This window comes from Harpia harpyja, chromosome 11 (genome assembly GCF_026419915.1).
Source record: "Harpia harpyja isolate bHarHar1 chromosome 11, bHarHar1 primary haplotype, whole genome shotgun sequence".
Taxonomy (NCBI): domain Eukaryota; kingdom Metazoa; phylum Chordata; class Aves; order Accipitriformes; family Accipitridae; genus Harpia; species Harpia harpyja.
In genome coordinates, this window is record NC_068950.1 from 26533621 (window position 1) to 26559272 (window position 25652).

Consider the following 25652-nt stretch of genomic DNA (forward strand, 5'->3'; position numbering starts at 1 on the left):
TACAGATTATTAGACTGCCTCTTTGCCTTCACATTGCTTTCTTTTTTTAATTACTCCATAAATCTCTAACAAGCAGCATCTGTCCAATTTATATTGCTTGCTGTAATTCTTGAATTTTTTTCTCCTGATTCTCTTAATGCATTCTGATATACTATGTTGTCTGTGCAACATTTTCCTCAAACCCCTCTTCGTACAAATACTTTGTGGAATTGTGTCCCTATACTTTTCCACTCGGGTTCACATTAGAATCTGCTACACAGCTGGTATTGCAGGAGAGCTGTCGCCACGCTTACTTGTAGGAAATGCCCTGCTCCTTGAACCTGCAGTTTTCTCTTTTACTTTTAGACCGTAGCCCTTAATTAACTTCTGCATTTCTAGAGTATTGATTATGTAAATATTGCTTGCAACATGCAAACATGTATATATAAAAGCCTCTGCCTTCGAATTTTTTTTCACTAGTATCGTGGTTTAACCTCAACCAGCAACTAAGCACCACTCAGCCCCTCGCTCACTCCCCCCATACTGATGGGATGGGGAGGAGAAGGGGGGGGGGGGGGGGGAGTAAAACAGTAAAACTTGTGGATTGAGATAAGAACAGTTTAATAATTGAAATGAAATAATAATAATAGTAATGAAAAGGAAGATAACAGAGAGAGGAAACCCAAGAAAGACAAGTGATGCACAATGCAATTGCTCACCACCCGCTGAGCGATGCGTGAGCAGCAATCGGCCTCTCCTTGCCAACTCCCCCCAGTTTATATATGAGCATGATGGTCGATGGTATGGAATATGCCTTTGGCTAGTTCGGGTCAGCTGTCCTGGCTGTGCTCCCTCCCAGCTTCTTGTGTACCTGCTTAATGGCAGAGCATGGGAAACTGAAAAACCCTTAACTTAGGATAAGCGCTACTTAGCAACAGCTAAAACATCAGTGTGTTATCCACATTGTTCTCACACTAAATCCAAAACACTCTGTACCAGCTACTAGGAAGAATATACATCTGTCCCAGCCAAAACCAGCACAACTAGGAACTAAGAAAATTTTATGAAGCTATCCTTAAATACAAAAAGTAGAAGGGAAATAGTATTTAGACTCAAATGCACTGCTGGAGGTGACTGAACAAGGAGGAACATTTTGTCTTCTGTCACATGATTTATTTGCTTTTTATGAGGTTAATGTAGAGAGGCTTTGGTTTTGCTGTTTATCTGCAGGTTCTTAGAAAGTTTGATGTTTCTGTAAAGGGCTATACATATTTTATTGCTAGATGGCGGTCTTGAGTGAGTTACTTTGCTGCAAAACAGTGATGGTTAATGTTCTTGACTTTCATTTTCAGTTATGTGGATTTTTCCTTTGTTTTTAAATAAACAGTACAGTTTGAAAAAGCGGCTGTAGTCACACATGCAGGATTAAAAATAATTTCTCAAAAAAACCCACAAATTGAATAAAGTAATTCATGAATAAAATAATCAGACAAATTTATAATTTAGTCAATCCTGAGCAAAATCAAGAAGGCTTGGTTAATGCTGCTACTGTTTTGTTTTACCACCCAGGTTTTTTATTTGATTGCTGCTATTAAAACGGCTCCTCTAGCTGTAGGTATGTGTAAGTCAGGTAGAAAAGATGGTATTAATTCAAGCGTTAAATGCTTCAATTTTGTCTGCTGCGTTTTGTGGGCTTGTTCCATTGCTTGAAAATAACTTTAACCAGAAAGGTATCGTGGCCCATCACTGAAGTGCCTCCAGGAAAGACGGTCTTTTTCTGGTAAAATTACTTTCCGAAGACTGTCTAGAGAGCTGACAGCATAACCAGGCCGGTCTGCAGGTACTGACACATTTGCCAGAGTTGTTGCTGTTGCAGGGGTTTGCCGGGTGGCTTTTCTTTCGTACGTATTTTTAAAAAACTTGTGTCGTGGGGAAGCGGAGCGCCGGCCGCCAGGCGCCTGCCCTCCTTCCCGCCGCTGCAGGCGGCTGACCGCCGGGGCGGGCTGCGGCGGGCGCCGCTCCCCTCGGCGCTCCCTCGCCGCCAGCGGGCGGGCGGGCGGCGGTCGTCGCCTGAGGGCAGACGAGGGGACGGGGAGGAGGCGAGCCCTTCTCCCGCTGGCTTGGAGGCAGACGGCCGCTCGCCGCGGCGTCCGTCCTCGGCCCTCCACCTTTCTCGCTGGCGGTGAAGCATCTTAACGTCCCTGGGGCCTAGCGGAGGTTCAAGCGGAGACGGCCCGTCGGCTGCCGCCCTCGACGGAGGCTGGTGCCGTCGCCTCCGCCCGCTCCCAGCCTTCCCCGTTCTCCGTCCGGCACGCCGGAAGGCGGCCCCAGAGAGCCTTGCTGACGGGAGCAGGCAGCCGGGAAGCGCCAGGTCGGTCCACCGCATTGCTCCGGCGGTGAGGTAAGGGGCGGGAGAGCGCGGGGTAGGAACGTTTCAGACAAAAGGGGAAGCGGGGGGGAGGGCGGGGGAAAAAAAAAAACGGCTGCCACGACTCCGCCGGGACTCGAACCCGGAACCTTTGAATCCCTTCACCCTCTAGAAGTCCAATGCGCTATCCATTGCGCCACGGAGCCACCTGTTGGAGTTTTTGCACGCCGCCCATAGAGGCTGCGCGCGACGCTCCTCGGCCGGCGCCCGGCGGCCGCGGCCCTTCGGGAGGGAGCCGGGCTGCGGCGGGGCCGTGGGCGGGCTTCGGGATAACTGCTCCACGCGTTAGCCGCGAATACTTTATCTTTTTTCTTTTTTTTCCTCTTTTTTCTTTTTAACCAGTATGAATAGGCTTAGTCTCATAAGCCGCTGTGTAAGGGAGTCTCGAGGCCGCCTCTACGTGCCGCTGGGGCGCTGCCTACGGCCGGGTCCTGGGCGGGGCCCACCGCTCCCCGTTAGCGCTCGCCGTAGGGATGCGTCGTTATTTCTTGTGGAAGACTGACTCTTTTTAAGTTCATCAGCAATCGGTATAAAATATTTGTCGTCATCCCCTTTGGGCGTTTTCAATATTAATCCTTATGTTTGGGTGAATGTAATTATATTCCACAATTGCCTTATATTGGGGAACTGTTCCTCCAAACGTCCATGAATTTGCATAGAGAAGTCTTTATAGGATTTTGTCTTTTTACACAGATGAAGGTGATACATTGATGAATTAGGTCAAATGATTTTGCTCTAACAAATACGAACATTTCTCATATGGCAATTATTTATAACGTGCTTTTAACAGCCCTCCACTTCTGGAGGAAACGTGAACATTTCAGACAAAAAAAAATCCTCAAACCTTTCAGTCATAGCATCAAAGATATGGAAACTACACAGGGTCAGTTCCAAGGTTATTTGGAACCAAGTTATTTTAACATTGGTGATTTCCAGCATTGTAGGTTCTTAGGGACAGTCTAAACATGGAGGTTTTGTTTTTCTTTTTAAACAATAGCATCTGAATTAAGGGAATCTAGACAACTGTGGTTATGTTTACAGGGCATGCCATGCACACTGCAGTGTTTTGCTGGCTTTTCAGTGCCACATGAGACAACCCCCTGTGTGAGAATCTGAAAGACAACACATAGGTGACCGGTAAAAAAGCGTCCGTGCAATCTCTGCTAGACACTGCAGCAACTTGCCATGAGTCAACAGGGAGAGAAATAGGATGTGGGAATCACACCTAGAAATTAGTGACTGAGAATATTTTGGAGACGTTACAAAAAACTCTTGTAAATGGAAAGAACAAAAAAGAAAATAAATTAGGGAAATAATATTCTATTACATGACAATAGTTTCACTGTGGGTGAAAACATTACAGTATACTTGGATCATTGTTCCAAGTACGGTGAATGCCTATTGCTAAATCCATTAAAGGGAGCAATGACTGAACTGTATCTCTTCTAAAATCACAGTAAAACCCCCAGTGGATTCAGTAAAACAAGATTTTTCCCTTAAAAGCTGTTAATTATGGTCTGAAACCAGTCTTTGATGTTATTTTTTTAAAACAAGAGTAGGCATATTAGAAACCCCAAAAGTATGAGGTTATTCTTTCTTTAACCCTCCCCAAAACTGAATTCTAAGCCTATGGCTTTCTGCTTCTGGAGTGACTCCTTGGCTCGGCAATCCCATGGCTGCCCCGCCAGGCTCGGGGAGTGGGCGTGGGGCTGCCAGGCACCAGGTCGCACTGGAGGGCCCAGGAGAGTGAGCTGGGACCCGAGCGGGCAGGGCTGGAAGGAGATCTGCTCTGTAGTGCCATGGCCTAGGTTGTGCAGTAAAACGGTTTTGTGAGAATCTCATGTTTCACTTCATGATAGTTTAAAAGTATCAGTATCCGTAAGAGTGGAGAAAAATGTGAAAATAAGTGCACCCTAAAATCTGAGGAACCAGGAAGCTAATCAAATTGATGTAAAATAAGCAGATAAGGATACACAATCCACTAGCCATTGCATCAAGGGCTGAGATACCGGGTGTAATGAATAACCAAGGTGACTCAGGTAATGAAGGCACACTGGTAGTACGCTTTGTGATTCCCATGAAGGCAGCTAGTGTGCACCTGTGGTCAGCAGTGAGCCAAAGCTCATGAGCTGGCTGATTATTAAATAGCTCCTGCAATTGCTGCCCAGAAACTGGGGGGAGGGGGGAGATTACTGGGAGGGTTCAGTATTTACTACTGAACATAACAGCAAGTATGATATTGGAGGTACACCCCCCAAGCTAACAAACTCTTGTGGAGCCAGAGCAGTTGTAAACACAGACCAAGGATCACTAAGTTGTACAAGATTCAGAGCAGGTCTGGTTGAATTTACAAGCTCAGGGCCCATATGGTCTTGCCACAGCTGTTCTGTTATGGACAGGACTCTTCATAGTGCTCCTGGCAAATGAATGCAAGTGTGGCAAGTTTAATTTGAGTCCTCAAGGCCCTCCACTGCATAAAAGAAACAAAACTTTTGTTTTTAAGAACTGAGTTGATCTTCAGAATAATAAGCTTTTAAATGTATGTTTGTGCAACTCAAATAAACTACTTTTAAGTAACTGAGAAATGCCATAAACATCTTGTAGTTGAGAATACCTGGACACATTTATTGTGGGGTGAAGTAAGTGTCAGTACCTCACCAATGTGATTTGGTAACATGGTACCTTTGGACAGCACAGCACTAAATGACTGCAGATAATGAAGAATCAGAGTTTGCTGTGAGAAGACTAGTTCTGAAGGTGTACGAGTGAAGAATCCTGACATTTATGATTGTTATTTTCTCTCATATTTTCCTTTTGGTTAGTTGGTTTACACAGGTAGGTAAAGGCTGGCTGTTGGTTCTGTTCATACAGGAGGACTGACTGGGGAAGTGTTTGAAAATTTTCCAGAGATATTTCAAATTATTCAAGTCAGTTTCCTTTTTTATTCTGTAAATGTAGTCCCAATGCAAAGTCCACCTTTGCTTTTGGACAGCAGATGGAGCTGCTGCATGAGAAACAGGACAGTTCTTGGTTCATGAACTGACGAAATGTGGTATGTTAGGCAAAACCGGCAGATCAGATTAACCTTTGCTGGCACCTGGACCTGGATCGGTCCTTTGGACTTTCCCTTTTCTGGGACCGGCTGAAGTCCACTTCTGTTGCAGGCTGGCTCCTCTTAAACTTTATGCTCTGTTTCAGGGAGTAGAAGTTTCCTGGACTACAGTTGGTACTGGTTTTAGTTACTGGCACTTAGAAAATTTTTGCTGAACTCAGCTAGGTGCCATTTTGCTAATTTTAAATAGGAGGATAAACCGAGGTAGGAATACCTTGTCACAAGACAGCAAGTGCATCAATGGCAGGCCAAGAATAGCACCGTCCTATAGCACTCTTCCATTGATTAAGAAAAAAAATTCTAGAAATTAATTATGAAATGGAAGTGTTCTTTGAGACACTTTTACAACTTGGGTTTCAGCATCAATTTCTGTCATTATGAAAAAAAAAAACACTATGTACTGTCTATCCAGTTAATTTTGGTAACGTTTGAGCTTCAGTGAATTTATTAAAAAGGCAATTTGCAATTTACAGAACTTCCACAGATGTTTGTTGGGAGTACCATCATCTTTCTCTAAGAACCTTTATAGTAAATACACTTGTTGAGAGCAAGAGGTCATAAAAGGCTGCAGACAAAGAGGTTGTCATGTATAGATTACCTAAATGGAACCCTTACACAATCTGTATGTTTCAGGTTCTTGGTTTTCTCTCCATTGAAGTGGGGATTATTAAAACCCTACTGCTACAATGATTCATCTGTGTAGTGCAACAAGAGAAAGCACTCTTCGAACTAGCAGGAAGAATGCTGGCATGCACAGGGCATGAGGATACTGAAAAGGACTCTTTCAGGGAGGGTTTCTTTTGGTAATTTACAATTTGGTTTTTTGTTTTTTTTTTTTAATTTCTTAACATGAAGATAAATGCTTCATGTTGTAGATGCTTCTGCATCTCTGCCTTTTTCTCAGTGGGGGCTGTAAACTCCATGTGACTATCAGGGCATTGGAGAATTACCCCTCTTTGTCAGGCTACCAGCAGGAAGACTGCTGTTAGGAACCTCTTCCAGTTATCTCATTTATGGCTGTTGTTGGACTAATACGTGTTCTGTCCTCTCAAGTATATTTGGGTAGGTGGGAGTAATTCCCAAGGGCAGTGTCTTGAGGAGTTGGGGGGACATGAGCAATCATGCCAAATCACTCCTACAAGGGAGTACAATGTTAATTCTACAGACAATGTTAATTCTGTGTAGCTCTATTAACAGATCAGATGCTGCAGAGCTAGCTGTGAGATGAATAGAGTCTTTTGATGGAAAAGTTTGAACCCCTTTCCTCATGTTGCATAAGTAATTTTTAAATAGTAATTTTTAAATACCTGGTGTACAGTCATTGTTTTCTGTGATGATGCAATTGGTGAAGAGCCTAGGAACTGGTATCTCTAGCACTTCATTCTTATTTGCTCAAATTCCTTCTAATATCTTCTTTTGGAATTAATGCAAAATTATATTTTAATCATTCATATTTACAGTTTTATTATGTAATGTATTTATGTACCACACATCTGTTATTAATTTTGTATTGGTTTATTCTTTATTTCTATGTTATTATTATTTTATTTCTATATTTATTGTTATATTTTCTTCAGAAAGCAAAGTACATAAAACCAGGTGTCTACAGTGACTTTGGTTTTGTGAGGGTTTTTCCCCATGTTTTTCCTGCTTCCTGAATATGTACATCTGGAGGCCATTCACTGCAGTGGTACAGACTGATGGTCAAAGGAATATTTTTAATAAATGCAGATTATTGCAGTCATGGTCAAGAGTGATTTCTTCATATCACACAAGGATGAAAATCATGACTACAAAGTGTTTTTCATCCTTAATTCCCATTGACGTCCTTTGCGATATTGCTATTGACTGTTTTCACTGAAAATAATTGGAGCATTAGCACCTTGCAGGAGATCCTCAACACTTCCAGAAATCAATTTCAGTAATCACACATCCAGATTTTTTTATTTTTTCTTCCTGGAGGATTGAAGCAGCAAATGCTTGACAAACATTTACTTCAGGGGTGTTCCCTCTTAGTGCCAAACCTATGCAGAGTCATGTGGAATCTCTCTGAGCTCTGCGATAGGACGTTTGGAGAAGTCCCAGCTAGTGCCTCTTGCCAAAAGTGGAGTACATCTGACTTCCAGAGGGATGGGAGTCTGTTTCAAGACAATTTCAACGTTTTCTGTTGTTAATTGGATCTGTTTTTTCATCAGAGGGTATCAAATTTTGTTTCAGAAATGCGTAAGATTTGTGTCAAACATCCTTCAAAAACATTCAAAGTGATGCCTCCCTTTCACTATATAAAGCTAGTCTTAAAAAGCTCCCTTTTTGTTATTCTTAAAATCACATTTTATGAATATTTTTCATAATTTTATGCTTGTTTTCCGGTGGGAATTTGCTTTGCAGAATTATTTCTTGCTTGGTTGGTGGGCCTTTTCTACTCTGAAATTTTTTGTCCATGTTCTATAGCTTCACACAGTGAGAATTAGCTGCTAGCATCTTTTCAGTGGTGCTGTAGAGTTCTGAATTTACTCATCTTGTATTCCACTGCATTTCAGAAGCATAACTTTTTGTGCATTTCTGTTGCCAAAGGAGAGCCTGTCTATGTTATTCTGAAAATATGTTCTTCTTTTGCTTTTTATTAACATTTCATGTTTGGTAATAAGCCCAAGTTTCTAATTTCTCAGACTGTTTCTCATGCAGCTCTTTTCAGTGTCCTTTTGTCTACTTTCCTCAAGTTGTATTCTGTGCAAAGTACTCATCTGTGTTGCATTTTGAATGAATTTTTTTAACTATAACTACCCTTGATCTTTGGCCTCCCTGTGTTGGGATTTCTGTTTCTGTTGCAGCTCTCCATTTCTGTTTCACTTAGTTCCACTTTTTGTGTGTGTGTGTGTGTGTGAAATCCTAGACACATGATTTCATTCACCTTATTTTTCTGTAAGCATTTGTTCTTCGTCATCTTAAGGTTGCCTCTTTGGTATTATGAAATTTTATCTACTCTCTTTTTATGTTATTTGTAATTTTCAGAGCAAACAAAGTGATAAGCAACACCACCTATTTTTGTCTCAAGTTTATCCTCAAATTTATGGGGAATGCACCTCAGTTTACCTAAAGTGCTAAAGCAGTGTTAAAGACTACATCCTTAGGTTAATAATTATCAAAGACAAAGTTGACAGTGCAAAGTTTTGTTCTTGTCTTACACTTTGAAATCTAGGTTTAACCATCTGGGCTTTTATTTTTTTAAATTAACGTCAAGCCAACAAATATTTTCACAGTAGAGTTGTTCCTTTAAACCTTTTCAGATGACACTATAGCTCAGCTCCTCCTATGCAGTTCAGAAGAAAAAGTATGTATCTGTGGTCTAGTGATTTAATCCTGAACGCCTGGATTCTTACTCCAGCTGTGCAACTACCATGTTGTGTGACTGTAGGCAGTCTGCTCCATTTTCTGTTCTGTAAAGTATAGACAGTAGATGCTTTCTTATTCCACATGTTATTGTGCAAGTTAGTCATCTGCAAGGTAACTTTAAAGTTTTGAGATAAAACTTCCGCTGGAAATGCCTTATTATTATGTACCTTATTTTGTTTGTCACTTTCAATATATCAAACCTGAACAGCAAAAGATATCTAATAGAATCTACCCAGATGGCTTAGCTGCTTTTCAACAAGTTTCTCTTCTCCTTCGTACGGGTTTACTCAATGCTATATTGGGTGACGGCGTTCTCCTGTTGCCTGTTTATTCAGTTGCTTCCTCAGCTCAGTTATTTGGTTCTTCATTGTGTAAGGATGAAGCAGTTGTATTGTCCAGATAAACTTGCGACACTGATAAAGATTATGCTGCTGCTGCTGGCGTTTACGTAGAAAACAAGTATTAGAAAACCAACAGCAACTATACAAGACTTCTGGAATAAGAGGAGCAGGACATGTTTCTCTAGCATACATGCTAAGGTATAGTACTTTGAGATTATTAATATATAAATTTTGCTCATCATCAAGTATGCAGATTAAAAGCAAGAATTTGAATACACAATTTGAATGGTAATGAACCTGAAACAATCTAAAAAAATCCATACCTTCTCCTGCACTGTTTAAATGCAGTATTTGCTTTCTCTCCTCACCCACATCCTCTGGGAATGATGTGCAGTGTTTAAGCAATGGTGCAGCACAGTCATCTGGTTCAGTGCAGATAACAGGAATGTTTTGTAACTAAAAACAGTGGGTTAACTTCTGCTTTCATTTGAGTCATTCTGAATCTGAACTAACAAAACCAAGCCAGTGGAGTTATTTCAAGGCTATATCAATGTAAGTAAGAGTACAGTTTGGCCCGGAGTGCCTCGCTTTTTGTAATGGACAGAGTTGGCATGATGCTTGCTTCAACAGAGAAAATGTAGGTGATTTTTGTCAGCCTTTCCTTTGAAGATGTCCCTGGTTAATAAATCTAGGCTCTAAGTGTTGTCATTACCTTTCTTTCAGGGGAAAAAAGCTTTTAATTTGCATTGATTGGGACCTGCTCTGAATAGGGATAGGAAGATAAATGGCTACAGACTCCTGTCTCTTTGATGAGGGATACTTTAATATTACAGGATTCATTGCTCTTTTTAAATTTCCCAGAGTATGGCACTAGTACTGTGTGGACTATTTTTCTTGACAGCTAAAAGTTATTGTGGGGTCAGAGTATCATATCAACTGTTTGTATCATCACCGGGTAGTAAGTGTGTCCTTAAGGTTGGCTGTGTGTAGTCAGTGCCATTTCTGGAAGGAGCTTGCCAAGCATGTTCTAAAAGGATGAAAAGCTTTTATTCTTGATTAAATTTTGCTTTTCACTCAATTATGAATATGAGTGACTGACTCAGCATACCATGTGAATACTGACTCTGATCTAATTGCAGAAAAAATACTATTTAAAAATTGTGTCCTTTTGTCAGTCTTTTAATTACAAATATTACAGAGGCTGGGAATCTAGCCCAGAATTATATATACACTCTTCTCCTCCCTCTCCCAACAAGTTTTTACTAGGTCTCTTTCAAATGTATGTTGATTTTACTGTACTGGAAATTTTCAGCAAAATTATCCCTCTGTGATTTTTAGAACTAGCAAATGTGGATTGTATTTTAAAGGTTTATTTGTAAATTTGCTTTATCTAATTGAATATTCACTTAATGGAACTGTATCACAGTTTATGAATTTGACTTTTGTAGCTAAAGTCAGTGTGCAATATGAGGTAACGGACTAGGTGCCAGGAATTCCCAAATTCTAACCATGTGTTTGTCTCAGCCTTGCAGCATGGCTTGGCAAGCCATTCACATTTTCTTGTAGCTAAAGTGAGGGTGATACCAAACTCGGGTGTTCTGCAGAATTTTAGCTCCATAATATTTCTGTGGAATTGACTAACCCTTCAGTCAGTACCCATAGCCCTGTAACTCTATGCTGAAATTCTTCATCTTTCTCACTCTTTTAGTCCCACTTGGCAAGTGTGAAGGGAGTGTGACTGAGCACCTGACCCTACACAGGCACAATTGTGCAGAGAAGGTGCTCAGCAGCTCATGGTTCACATACACAGTGCACAGGGAAGATGATGAAGTGCCTGTACTACAAAGCAGTTATCTGTGGATACTCCAGCTCCTTTGAACCAAAAGATGTGGCTCCTGGGACATCACTACTGTCTTAGGCCTCTTGCATCCCTGCATGCTATCTGCCAAGTGGGAAACAAAGCTCATCCCATTTTACAGGAGTTATAGAAACTTCAGATTTACTTCTTGTGAAAATGAACATTCTCTTTTATACAGGTAGAAATCTGGAATTATTTTTATAGTAAGCAGTCAGAGAAGACTTCAGATTTTTTTCTGATATAATTGATACTAGAGTGTAGGTCAGAGATGCACAGGAGTAGATTGAATCTTGTGTCATAGGGCAAACAGAGACCCTGGAAGTTATGCATAGGCGAGACGTGGATGTGATGAATGAAGCAGAAGTGGGTCTGTGGTCAGTGTAATGACAGAGGTGATACTGTGATGAAAAGGAGTGGTACACCTTTTTGATACTTTGGAAGTAGAGTAAATGGGACCAAAGGAGTTTCAGATTCACAAGTGGGTGATGTTTACCGTATGGGTTAACTTCGAAATATAATTTTCAAATTTTATAAATTATTATCCACAACACTGTCAAAAATTCTGGTTTAGAATTTACAATTGTATTACAGCTGGCTATTTTCTACATGGATTAGGAAAAATTTTCACATATTGAGTTAAATGTATTTACTATATTACATGCATTTTTCAAAAATAACATAACAGTTTTAATGTCTTTTTTTTTTTAAAGATAACTGGACAGTATTTGCTATGTGGGTTATTGATAATGACAGGCAAATGTGGAAGCTGTGATTTTAATTCTGTTTGGGTTGCAGTCTGCTGTAAATTCTTCTCTGATTAAAATGTGAGGAAATTCACTTTAACAGAATTAAATTAAAGGCTGCCAGCCAAATGCTTAGTTCTACTTGTTGCTGTGACCTGAATATAAAGAACACAAGCAGCTCTTCATGTGAAATGTCTTTCTTTTTTCCTTTATTTCCAAAAGAATTTATTGTGAAATCTTGTTATGCGAATATATATTTTTTTATGAGTAAATAACATATCTTGTCAATTTTCTATCACATCTCCAGTTTGTAGAGCCAAGAGGTGTGCAATGATCAAACGATCTCTAACAACAGCTTTTATCATACTGAAGAGTACATATATTAAATGTAAAAATGCCACAAGAAGAGTGAAATCCAAACACATTTCTGCCCCCAAACCCTCGTCTATCCTCTTTAGGTCTATGTGGGAAGTATTTAAAAAAAAAAAAAAAAAGTTGTTGCATGGTAGTGAGTACTGATAGAATGGATCTGGTTTTGCTGGAAAAAAATGGAAACTTCTGTATCCCTCCAATGGCATTATTATAAACAAGGTAGTTGTGCTCACTGTTATTTGGAAGGTTCCCAAATTCCTTTACCTGGTACCTTGACCCCATACATGACACATACCATAGGACATCAGCCTTTTGAGATCTAGCATAAGCAAATATGACATTGAGTGACCACGTGGCAGGAATTAATTTTCTCACATAGAATAATTCCTATTAAGAGCCATACCAAAATTGACGGCATTACTCAGAGGGACCATTCAGGGAGCGTCTAGGTGTTTAGTGCTTCTCCCTGGGCATGGGGGTGATGTGGCCACCTTGTGGGAGGTGGGCTCTGGCTAAGGAGCTGACTGAGGAAAGGAGCTCTGAGAGGAGGTGAGCGGACTTTGTACCATCAGGGAAGAAAGAGGAGGTCAACAGGAAATCAATCCCAAGATGGAGAGGTCTGGAATCTTGTTATTCCTGGCAACAAAAGAGAAGTCTCTTTCTCTGCCTGCAGAGCTGCAGTTGCAGAACAAGTGTGGTGCCCTGGGAAGAGGTGAGCATGAACAAAGACCATCGGGGGAGGCATCAGAGCCAGCTAAGCCTGAACCAAACATCAACAAGAAGAGTAAGACAGCTGATAGGTATTGGAGATTTCCATCTGTAGGGAATGGAAGCATCCATCTGCTACCCTCATGTGATGTTTTGGGATGTTTGCTGAGTGCTGGGGTATCAGGATACTGCAGAGAGACTGTCAAGGCTTGTCTGGTCCTTAGACTTTTGCTGCATATCTGCATGGGCACGAAGGACATTCAGGAGGGACTGTGAAGCTCTGGGGCTGAGGGTGAAGGTTACAGGGGCCCAGGTGTCTCTTCAGTCCTTTCAGTGAGCAGAAGAGGCTTGGATAGGAGAGAATACTCCTGAGGAAGGGTTATCATAATCTAAAGAGAAGTGATGACGTGGGATCAGTGAAGAGGTGTCCTTATGGTGGGGGAGGATCTCGCTCCTCCTCTGTGAATGTAGCACAGCTGGGGGCTTATCTTAAGTGCCTGTACATAGATGCTTGCAGTATGGCAAGCTAACAGAAGGAATTGGAAGTTTGTGCACAGTTGGAAAACTAAGATGTCATTGGGATTATGAGCATTAGAAATAGCATAGCAGTTACCTGGAATGTATACGTTGATTGTGACTTTCTTAGTAGTTTCTAGCCTTTTAAAATTCAATTTCATGATATCAAATCATTTTGTAAAACAAGATAGACTGCAGCATTCCAGTTGTAAGTAGACTGACACGTGGCTAAGTGACTTGGTCAAATACATCTGCTAGTCACTAGCAGAGCCAGGCCAGCTCTGAGTTACCTGGCTGGAGTTCTGCTCTATCCTTCTTTTTCTTATTTTCCATCCAGAAAATTGTATAATGAAGGTGATTATATAATGTAGTTTGACTAATATTTTCAGAACTGTAGATCTGCCAAATTTATTGCTGGTTGCAATAGAAGATGCTCATTATTTGAGGCAGATTTACCATCTTGTACTGGCCAACTTGAAATCTGGCTAATTTCTATTATAGTTGCAAGACTTAATTTACCATGTTTTGAAGGTAATAGATGTATCTGAGGAAAGTGAAAACAGCAAAGTTCCCCATACACCAATTAAATTAAAATTTGCTCCTGAGAATCTTTGTCAGAATGACTACGTAAATAGGCAGCTGCATTGTATAGTGGTATATTACAGTATAGAATATTATAGTTTGATCAATGCTTCAACAGTGACAGATGTTTGGAAAAAAAAAAAGCTTTGTATCTGTAAACACAGTAAATTTGTTTTGGAAGTCCTTTAGAGATTGTGTAAGTGAATGCCATGTTGCTGTTTTGCAGTTAGCTTAAAAGCAGAACACTGAACTCAGAATCTTTACTTCTGTAATCTATCAGTAAAACTTTTTTCTCTGTTTTAACAGCAGTAGTGGAAGAACATGGAACTAGCAAGTGATTTTTATAGCTAATCCTTGCTTAATCGTTGTTCCATATTCTTCCTTCCAATTTTTGTCTCATAAAACCAGTCATTGAAGTTAATGCAACTTATCACCCTGCAGAAGTTACAGTATGAAAAAACAAAAAGCTGCACATCAAAGGCTCTTCTGTGCAGACAGTGCAGACACAAAGGCTTCTTTGTGATGAATGTGCAGAGTTAGCTCTGCCACTCTAAATCAGTAGTGAATTTTCCTCAATTCTAGCATTGAAGTAAAATAATGTCCTTTGTTCTTTTAGAGGGCTTTACTTTTATTTCCAATATGCTGGCAGGCAGTAAGGATTGACTTAACAACCCCAAAAATTCATTTCCTGTGTTCAGAATTGTGATATACATTTGTATAAGTTTATCTTGGTTTATTCAAGTTAGTGGTAGGTACCAGTCATTTCTGCAGCAAATCAAAACAAGCAGCTTCCAGAGTCAGTGATCTCTGGAAATTATAGGAATCACTGATAAGATCTCTTCTTTTTTGCCATCACCCTCCATGGAGATAATGTTGTTGTTGTTGTTGTTATTATTGCAATACATGACCGTAGTTAAATTTGTAAATATTCAAATTTGCAACCACTAGAGTGTAGTATGCAGAAAAATAGTCTGAAAAAGCCAAAAGAAATACCATCACAGCCCCCATCCAAAATTACAGAGATATTCATAGACGTTCATAACTAAATAGAGGTCGAGGGACATTTCAATCAGATTTTCATACAAGTGGCCTTTATTCAATAAGCTTGCTACAAAATTATCACTTGCCTTTGTTAGTGTTGTGATGACAAGGTATTCCATTGTATGTGGAAAAGTGGGAATATGGCTTCTTAATTTACCTTCAAGCATTAATCCTATCCGTGGCTAGTTTGGAAGGGAAATGGGCACTTTTTGTATTTGGTATTAATTGCTATGTAATTGGTATTAGTTACAGCGAGGCCTTACATTTTTTGACTGACAGTTTTGCATCTTGTTTTTCAGCAATACAGTTACCTGCTAGAGACAGTTGTGTGGTTTATGTTACTAATCAGAATGAGAAAAGAGTGAAACAGCGTTTGGTGAAAGTGTGAGAAATAGTATCTCTAGACAGGCTGGACAAGTAACATTCACACTGGGTTAAAATGGAATAGTGGAACCTGGCAAAGGAGTTACTGGAATCCTTGGAAGATGTGAGAGTACAGTGGAAGGGCCAGGCGAACAAAAGGGGCAGAGGAGAAACGTAAAGACCTGGGTGGGCTACGGAGAAAGAGAGTGATGTTGATGGTGACAGTAAAACTTTGGTAGGGGGTTGGCTTTGGTTTGAGATTGTTCTTTCAGGGTCTTCACTTCTGCAGTGCAGAACAGGCTTGGGGTGAGTGTGCAGCTAACCCCCAATACAACATGATGGAATCTGTCCCCAACAGCCTGTACTAGTTTGCTTCTTCGTAAAATCAGAAATTCGGGTTGTTTCACAATCTCTGTGCTGGCAGAGCTTGTGTGATATATATCTGGCATGGGAATTTACACCTGCAAGCCATATGTGGCTGAACTTTAATATATTTACATAAATGATAAAATCATTAGTTTTCAACTTACGGATTTTAACATTCCTGACATCATACCTCTCTTCCTTGGAGTTACACCTAAAGGCAGTCTAGTAACCTGTTGGTTTGCACCAGGAGATACCAGTTCATTATGGACCCAGTAAGAAAGACACTCACACTGTAAAGTATTGCTTAAAATACCATTTATTGGAGCTAATGCTGTAAAGAAAAAGGATAGTGTAGATAATTTTATGTCCTTCCAGATGCTGAGTTCTGTGGTATCAAACAGGTCCCAAATCAGAGCCCAGCACGCCGGGCAGATCCTGTCTGTGGAAAGGTCATCCAACATTTTGGTCTTTTGAGCTATTACAGGATTTTCTTAAAACAATTCTAGTTCTCATTTCTACTATCAAACAGAAAGCCGGTTCACTTGAGAACTGTTTGCTGCACTTTTAGATAAAGACAAGGACGCACAGGTGATGTAATCACCAGTACTGAGTGGGAGCTGCCTGCAGGCTCCTCTGTCACAGCTAGCTAGCTGGCTGGCCAGGTTTATGCTGCAGCCAAGGGAAATGCGCTGCACAGCACAGGTCTGACAGCCGAGCTCTACGTGCAGCGCAGCACTGGCCTGCGCCTGTTAGGCGGATCACTAACTCCTCAAAATAGTGGTCATCTGGTTAGGATTAATACACCTGTGACTGAAGAAGAAATCACTTGGATAAATAATTGCAAAGTGATGCAATTATACATCTAGGTTTTGAGAGCATAAATATTTTCAGGGCAGATACACAGCCTAGGTGAGCGGGGAATGATCCTAACTGAAACTCCTAAGTGGCTTCCATAATCAAATAATAATAATACATGATAAAATATAGTGTGATGCCTGGAGTAGATAAGTTTACCTCTCCCTATTAATCTATTGAGTTCTGGACTGGTGGGAGGGTGTTTTGAGCTTGTGCATAGTTTCACACTGATGTAAACATGTCAATTTTGTTGTTGTTGTTGTCTGGGGGGTTTTTTGTTTGGTTGGGTTTTTTTTTAAGTTTTTCTTCTAGTTTATAAGTAAACTTCTTTTGAAGAAATTTTTTATGAGAAATATTTTTTTAAGAAATAGCCTGCAAAACTCTCAGCTGAAAGTAGGAACTTCTGTATTTCATAATGGCTCATTGGCAAATAGTTGGCACATTTTTCACCTAGTAGAAAAGTAATAATAATAATTAAAAATAAGGTGTGAAAAAGTTCACTCAACACAGTATACAGCTTCTTCTTGATTTAGAGGGGAAAAAAAAAGAAGAAACTCACTGCTCAGTTACCCTCACTGTGATTCATCAGCTGCTGTCTCCTAGGCAGGTCCGAGTGCTGATTGGGCATAGGACTTCTCAAGGTGTGTCTTTTGCCAAGAAGCTTTTGCATTTTAAGAGTACATAACAGACCATGATAACCTCCTTCTATGGTAAGAACTGTTGTATGTATATTTTTTAATCAGTACCGTCTTATCATTATGAACAGTGCTCACTGGTTAATAACAAATAATTAGGTGTGTTAGCAGATGTTTCTAAACCAACTTTTTGTGGGTTTAAAATTTGGAAAGATCTTAATCTTGGATCTTAATTGTGGCAGTTATTCCTCAGTATGCTAGTACTCATTTTTTTAAATTTGGAATTAAAAGAGATTTGATTATATAATAGTAAGAGGTATTCTCAAGTAAAAATCTTCTTTGTAATAATGTAAAATTCTGAGAGAGAAATGTTTATAATAAGATTTTACATGGTCTGCATTTTTCATAAAAATTGTATGTGTTAACTATTTGCAAGTTAAGTAATACAAGGAATCTTTCTTCTCGTGTTGTATAATGTTCAGGGCAATTTTATTTTTTTCAGACATCTGAATTGGCTTTATATGTTTTTTTGTCAATTTATCAATCTAAATGATTCGAAAGATAAAATAAATCTTATTTTAACATACCTTTTCAGCTGCCTTTGAAAAAATAAGGGAGAGTCTTGAGGAAAAATACAGGATTATGTTGAATAAATTTTTGTTTTGTAATTGATAGTTTTATGTCTACTTTACTATCAAACAAAAAGATTCAATGATTGCTTTGAGAGAGACACAGAGGGATTGAAAAGATTTGAAACATGCTATGTAGACAAGTTTGCATGTAAATGTCTGTGATCTAATAGTGTTGGAGTATGGTAGAAAAGGCTTAGGAAAACAGCAGCTGTAATACCCAGTCAGTGTAATGTCTGCTTTCCCACTTATACAGCGGTAATGCTTAGAGCTCGTTTCACATGACTGTACTTGTTTCTGCTCTTGGAAAAATGTTGCAGTCATGGCACAAGCATCAGCTTCTTTGTGAGGGATGATACAGCGAGCCATACTAAAAAGAGGTTTTCATTTTAATATTGCAGTAGTAATGATCTTATTTTTAGCAAATATATAACTGAAAACAAACAACCTTTTAATGATAAAGAACTCATTTTAAGCAAAGAGATATTTAAGAAGTAACTCTTTCACCAAACTGTATCAAAAATACAAGGATTTTCTTAGATATTCAGACAAAGATTTCTTGCCATTAAGTTACATGGATTGTGTTCTAGTGCTTCTGCATATTTCTTATTTTTGGAGCTCCAATTTTGTGCTTTAGAATAATAGGAACCTGTTCTTTACGTACATCAGGAGAGTCTCCACAATTAGTAATGTTACGGAGTGGATTTTTTCTCAGAATTTTAACTCGCCACCAGTCAACACCTGAGGGTGCCGAACTGCAATACAAGATTCACAAATTCCTAGTAAAATAGTGTTATATACATAATATACCTTTTCTAAACATTGCTGGTTTGATCTCTCTCAGCCTTTTCCTGTTTGCATGTTCACCACCATGACACTGTAATGCCAGGATGCCCCTGGTTCTAGGTTTCCTTATAATGACAGCAACACATTCCTCTCACTAGCGGCTGGCACTGTCAAACAAAGATTTTCAAGTGTGCAGATACACTTCATTTAGCTACAGCAGCAATTTATGTCATGTCCTTGTCTTGCTTGTCATGGCTTTAGTTCTATGTGTGGGGGTCAGAGGCAGTGGTTTCTATTTCTATATGCCATGCTCTCAGCAAAGAAAGAAGTTAGTAAGAACTTCGAAATGCATTAATCATTCTTAGGCAAGACCTCATGGTGCAATTAATTTTACAGTTCCCTTATTTATGTGATGTTTTTGTCAGGGCGGGAACTTTTGGGATCCACCCGTGTTCCTCTCTTCAAGCTCATTTCCTCAAAGTCTTGCAGCTAGTGAGCTTGGACACAAGGGGAACCACAATGCAAGTACTATCGATAGAGGCACTTGCATTTTATGAGCTTAGAAATTTGACTTCAAGAAATGAGATATTCTGCCTTTGTTCCTTGGATGGCAAAAATTATAAGATACTCTGACTGAATGACATATATTTTTAGGTTGTTTTTACTTTCAAAAGATAAAGAATACCATACCTTATAGTCCCTAGTGTTGAAGAACTGCAGTGTATTCCTAAAGTTGGTTTTAGTTCATCAATCAACTAGGGGAAGATACATGTATCTGGCTAAAGAATACTCTCAGACACTATTTGTCAGACTTGAGTCAAGGAAAATCATTCAGCAGTTTACAATCATTATAATGGTGGACCGGATTAGTGAATGTCGTCTGTGTGCATGTGCATTTGATCAAGTGCTCATAAAGAAGCAAATGCTTCTTTGTGCCTTCCTCTTTGGTCACACAGTAATAAACAGAGTTCAAATAATAAACTGCTAAGTCTAAAATTCTTGAAAGCAACCATTAATTTCATGCCCATAATTTTTTTTCTGCCCCAGCAGCTGATTGCAATCACCAGTGCCAACGTTTAGACACTTACCTACCTGATTTGTTGCATTGAAGGTACATATCTAAGTGCATTATTGGTTCTTGCAGTAAGTTACACCTCCAAATTGTGCAAAGATCGTATAATCCTTTGCAGTGGATTACATGATTGGAATTATAATTAGATGCCAGGCTAAGAACTCTTTTTGTCATATAAAAGGGTTTCTGAAAAGAAGGAAAATAATCTAGTCACTGTTGGAGTCTTTTCTGTATATTTTTAATGAAAGGCCTGTTGCTTTATTTGTTGAAGTAGTGTCATCAGATTAGTGCTTCTTTTTTAACTGTGTCTAATCTCATTTGATTCAAGCACCATGGAATAAAAAAAAATCAACGTAGCACAGGTTTGTTTTGAAATAAGGGGGGGGTAGCAAATCATCAATTCATCATGTTTAATTAGCTAACAGTGATTTTCTGAAGCTATTAAGCAGAATCTGAACTAGCAAATTGGATGTAGGGTTATTAATTTATAGGGAAGTTCTGGTGTGGAAACTGGAAACTTTAAGTATGACACTGTTTTCCTTTATACAGACACTTTCTTTTTAATTTAACAAATTAGAAAACAGTTTGTCTATATTTTCAGTAGCTCCTTCAATAATACGAAGCATTCCTTTTAGTCCCCTTCCACCAAGCTACAAAATCAAAAAGATTAATATTTGCCTCCATCTTTGTATCATTTGCAGGAAATAAAAGATCATAAACAATTCAGAAATTCCTTTACATATCAATATATCAAATGCAAATCAAGTGAACTTTGCAGTGTTAGAGCAGTGACCTTCAACCAGACTCCGAGTCAAGAATTTCTGTTTCCAAGGCTTCTCATTGTTGCTGAGTATTTTCCTGGCATATGTATGGATCTTTTGTGGTGTGTTGTTTGCTGGAGAATGAATGAAGGCCCTCTGGCTCATTTATCCTACTGTCTCACTTGGGATTTGAACTATGCTGCCAGAAAAGAAAGGCCATTGCTCTCACTTTCAATTCTAATTCCCTTATCATTAGGTTTGCTATAGCAGTTCCCTGTTGCATGAATATTTTTTCAACTATAGAACCTAGTGGTAGTTTTGGAGAGGCAGTAAAAGTTGAGTGGTTTTGAATAATAGCTAACATTTACTGAATATTGCATGGTTGTGCTTTTGAAGCTCTCCATTGTCACAAACATTTTGTACCTTAGAATGAGAAAAAAGATCTGTATTTTTAATAATTTAATTTCAATTCCTCTGTACACTGTCTTTCTTTTTTCAGTTTGGTTGGTCTCTTTTTGTATTGTCCTTGGATCAAACAGTTAAAATTAGAGCTGTCTGATATATTGTCATAACACTGATAGAAATGGTATAGTAGCCTGAAAAGCATTGTGGGCTGTTTTGAGTTGGTTTTGGTTTTGCTTTTTTTTTTTTTGGGGGGGGGGGGGGGAGCGTTTGTAGGTTGTTTTTGTTTTTAAAATAAAAGGACTCACTTTGTATGCAGGCAGATACCATTTAAGAAGAGAAATATTGTTATCAAATATAACTGTCAAATATAACTGTTCCAAATCAAGAAAATAGGAATTTCCTTGGAACAGATCATGGCTTTTTTGTTCACTACATATAAGACACATTGATAAGAATTTATACATAATTATTAAAAGTCTTTCCTTAAAAAATTAAGTTGAATTTATAAGTAGACCCAAGCGGGGATAATTTCAGTATGACCATTGAAATTGCACATAGGTTCTGGTTTAAGTTGTGTATTTACAGTATAAGTACACTGATTTGTATGTGAAGTTAATTTTGCAGATCCAGAAATATGGGTAAACATCTAATCTGGTGCACAATTTGTTAATGGAGTAAGGAACAAACTCCATTTCAAACATTCGTTAGTGGGAATACATGAGATTTTTTGTAGTAAAGAATGATCTTTAGTGCAGTTATCTTTAACTGGATTATGTCACAGAATTGCCTTGTATTTATTAACCTCCTGTTAGGTCTGGATAGCTTGCTAAGAAAATAATATAACCCTGTTTTGACAGAATTCACTTTTTAGACATAGTTTTGGGGAGAATAGAATAAATTCTTTTACAAATTTTCTTTCTTGAATTAATTATCCAAGAAATGGCAAGGCTATAATCTGTATAGTTTGTAACCTTCTTAATTGATGATATTAGAGTAAATAGTTATTAGTAACTTTAAAGAAAACCTATTATTACTTACCATAAAGTTGGGGATTTTTTTTCATTAAAGTTCCCCAAAATATTACTATGATTCTACTGAATGTATGAGCAGGCTGGGGCATCTCTGCACATTATGTCACTGACCGATAGCTGAGGTAATTGTCTCAATCTGAGAAGAAGAGTTAAGGAGCATCAACAAAGTTGGCACAGAAGAATGTGTGAAAAGCCTGACACTCACCTGTAGGGAGGGCTGTTGTTATTAATGTACTGTAACACTGGTCATGGAATAGCTGCATCAGTTCTCTAAAATGGTAACTGAATATTCCATTCTGTCAGAGATCTACTATGTTGATGTCTGTAACAGTACTTACTTTCTCCAGAATGAGAGACATCTAGGATTTTGAACTTTTGAGTAATAAATATTTAGATACTAAATACCAAAATTATTTTTAGAAATATTGATCCCTACTCCAGAATCCCTAATTTCCACTGGCGTCTCTGTTTGATGCCTGTCTCTTAGAGATATTATGTACCCATATCTTTGAGGCCTGATATATTTGTGATTTCTTCTTTAGAAATCAAGTCTGATTGTTTTACTGTTATCTCTAAACAACTAACAAAACTTAAAATCCTGTTATGGCTTCAGCTTTTTCTGAACTTGCTGCTGCTTTATTGCATTGGCAAAGGACCTTAAACCAGTTACTTAAAGCAGTTGTAAAATGGCATAGCTCATCATTCTGGAAAATGCTAAGTGGTGAAAATCCATTGGAAGCTTTGTGACACAGTGGACATAATATAACCTGGAAAAAGTGGCAGAAACTTCAATGTCTCATTACACAGTTAAAAGATTAAAAATGGGGAGATTATTAATCCTACATTTCACTGTCAAGTAGTGGATTGATATATTTTAGACTGATCTGTTATTTTTAAATCTATGATCCATTTGCTTCTCCTAACCTCAGCTGTATTTCAGCAGTATACTTTCCTGTCCTTTTCTTACCCTACATCACAACTGTTCAGAATATTAATGATTTTTAAAAAATCCCACACCTCTGCTGTTAACTCTCCCTTAAGACCTGACAAAATAAAGCTAAGAAAAAAACTGCCTTGAAGAAGGAATCACTTTACAGGGATTCAGTCAAAAGACCATACCAACTGATGTAATTCAAGTATGGATTTTTTTTAACAATGGGGAGAAAAATTATTTATTAAAAAAAATGGAAACCTATTATCTAGCCAAGTGTTGATCTACTTCTAGAGCAATTAACATGTTTACAGACTCTTCCACTAGTAAAACTGCAGTATTCCTTGTGTAATTGTGGGGGAAAAAACAAACAAACAAACAAGGAAAATTCTAGTCATTCTTGCATTTCAGTTTTTTCTCTAGTCATACTTCACTGTAGACTTCCAGATCTTTGTTTTGGTCTGTGCTAGATTCCTGTTCTCTATTCTCTTTACTCTCTTAAAATTTTCTTGATGTCTTTTCATCTGTTTTAGCTTCTGTTTTTCTTCCTCTTTACAGCATCTCACATTCCTCTAGCTGTGCCTTTCTTATTAATATGAAGTTTATTTCCTACTTTTTGAAAATACTTTTAGAAAGACTTCTCTAGAAGGGGAAGAGTCTATGTACCTGTAAGAGGGAAAGGGAAAAGTAAAAGCACAAGACGGTTTGAGGAGGGGGATAAAATAGAGTTGTTTAGTTATACCTAGAGAGAGTATGACTTCAGAAAAACTGCAATAAGATTAAAAAAGATCAGAATTAGCAAAAACAGTTTAGGAAACTTCTCACATTACTGTCTATTTAACAAGCCCTCCAGGACAGGAGATGAGCTAGGTTCTGGTTTAGCTTCATTTTTGTGGAATACTCCTGCTGATGTGCAAGTCTGTGTTACTTCTGTATGCAGATTTACTATTGTATTGTAAACACTTCAAATGTCTTTGAAGTAGGTGGAGTATAAATGAAGGAAGATATATCAAAGGAGAGCTGCTGTTACTACTGAGCAGAGATGTAAATGAGCTGTTTCAGTCATCTTTTGCTCTTCTAATGACAATAATAAAGCTTTCAGACACACACCAGAGGAAAAGTGTAATGAGTTAAACTTCTCATTCTCAAGCACTCCTTTCAGGTTGTACTTGATACAGAATATAATTTGCAATGAGGAGTTTATCAGGTAATTGCAAGATTACAGACATAACACAATTAAAGGCACAGTAGTACTGCAGGTAGAAGCCCAATGCTTCACCTGCAGTGCGTTGGGATTTTAATGCAATCTAAGACACACTTGTGTCACTCAGCAGGTGTTCATATATGGGTGCAAATTCAGGGCTTGGCTGAAGTAATAAGCTTTGCTCTGAATCACAGCTGAGTTCCTGTTAAGTTACACTTGAGAACCAAAGGTCTACTTGATGGTGTCCTACACTGCAGCAGTATGGATCATCCTGTCTCTGCACTGGTGCTGTATCATTGCAGGAGATTGCTACATAATATGGTGAGGCTAGGCTGGAGAGCCTTCTGATGAGGCTCAGTGCACTGCACAGTGTTGATGGAAGCTTGTTATGAGGAATGCTGCAGTACAGAAATCAGCAGGTAAGGAAAGCTCAGTGGTGATAACTGAGAAATCAGTAGAATCCAGCCTTCATTTAAAGGTGGTTCATGGCTTGAATGCAGCAACACTGCATGAAGGAGTAAGAGGGAAACAGGAAGGGGGATAGGAAAGAAATCCTTTGGGCTGTCTGCAGAAGGACCAATATAACTGTTGTGTAGACAGACTTGGTAAAACATGAAGTTTGCTACGGCAAAATTAATCAAAAATACTTTGAACAAATTTGAATTGGCATCACGAGTTTAGACTGGCTCAGCATTTTGAGTTATCTACATGTGGTGTGTTTTATCTGTCTCTTGGAATCCTGGCACTGCCTTTACTGTATCTTCAAAGGGAAAGGAAATAGTTCTTTGTTTATCAGACTTGCCCTGTGTTCACAAAAATATGACTGGTAGCATTTTTGCAAGTAAACTCAGTTGATTCACAGAAATTCCTGCCTCACCACCAATGTTTTCTCCAGCTAGAACCCAAGTATCTTAACATTTCAGCTAGCTAGCTCTTTGAGACCAAAGGTGTAGCAGAAAAATAAGCTCTTGCTTTTTGCACAAACGATCAGATGCTAGAGTTTAGTAAGCAAAGGATCTAACTCTTGCAGGCAGATTGACTTACTAGGGAGGTTGATGAGATTATGACCCATGCTGCCCTTTATGGCTGAGGTCTCCATAAAGCACTTTCTGAATTGTTGCAATTTTTAGCCCAAGTTTTAATGATACTCAGAATTTTTTTTATTATTGGCATTATATCTCATGCAGGTTACCTAGTCTTTTGAGTTCTAGCCCTAAATGTCATGTATGCGAAGACGTTCTGTTTAGAAGAGGGAGAGAACATCAATCTAAAATTAAAATAGAATTTAGGTTAAAACTACATTTGTTGCAGCCTTGTGCCTGGTGCTCTATAGATCATTCTCACTGAATACAATAGTTTATTGTAATAAACCTGCTTATTTGCACTCGATGATCTTAAAGGTCTTTTCCAACCTAAATTGATTCTATGATTATAGATCATCTTCAGGAAATGCACTCTTTCTTTTCCTGTGTAATTATAAGTTGATTAAAAAGAAAAAAAATCAGCAAGTGATTTTACTTTCTGAGGGGGTTGAATTTACA

General features: G+C 38.7%; 1 protein-coding gene and 1 non-coding gene across 3 annotated transcripts in view; one reads left to right on the forward strand and one right to left on the reverse strand.

The window, feature by feature from the left end:
* Nucleotides 1-2272: 2272 nt before the first annotated feature.
* The window catches only part of BCAR3 (BCAR3 adaptor protein, NSP family member), a 114791-nt gene continuing 91411 nt past the window's right edge, over nt 2273-25652 (forward strand). The window contains exon 1 of one of the 2 annotated variants that reach the window (XM_052801529.1): nt 2273-2380. The gene's annotated coding sequence lies outside the window, so the exon portion shown is untranslated. Of the gene's footprint in view, nt 2381-17273; nt 17368-25652 lie in introns of those variants that run through there. The other variant, XM_052801530.1, reaches the window with a different exon arrangement.
* Nucleotides 2469-2553, reverse strand: TRNAR-UCU (transfer RNA arginine (anticodon UCU)). Its single transcript is given in 2 exon segments — nt 2469-2504; nt 2517-2553. It is a non-coding gene; the product is annotated as a tRNA-Arg (tRNA).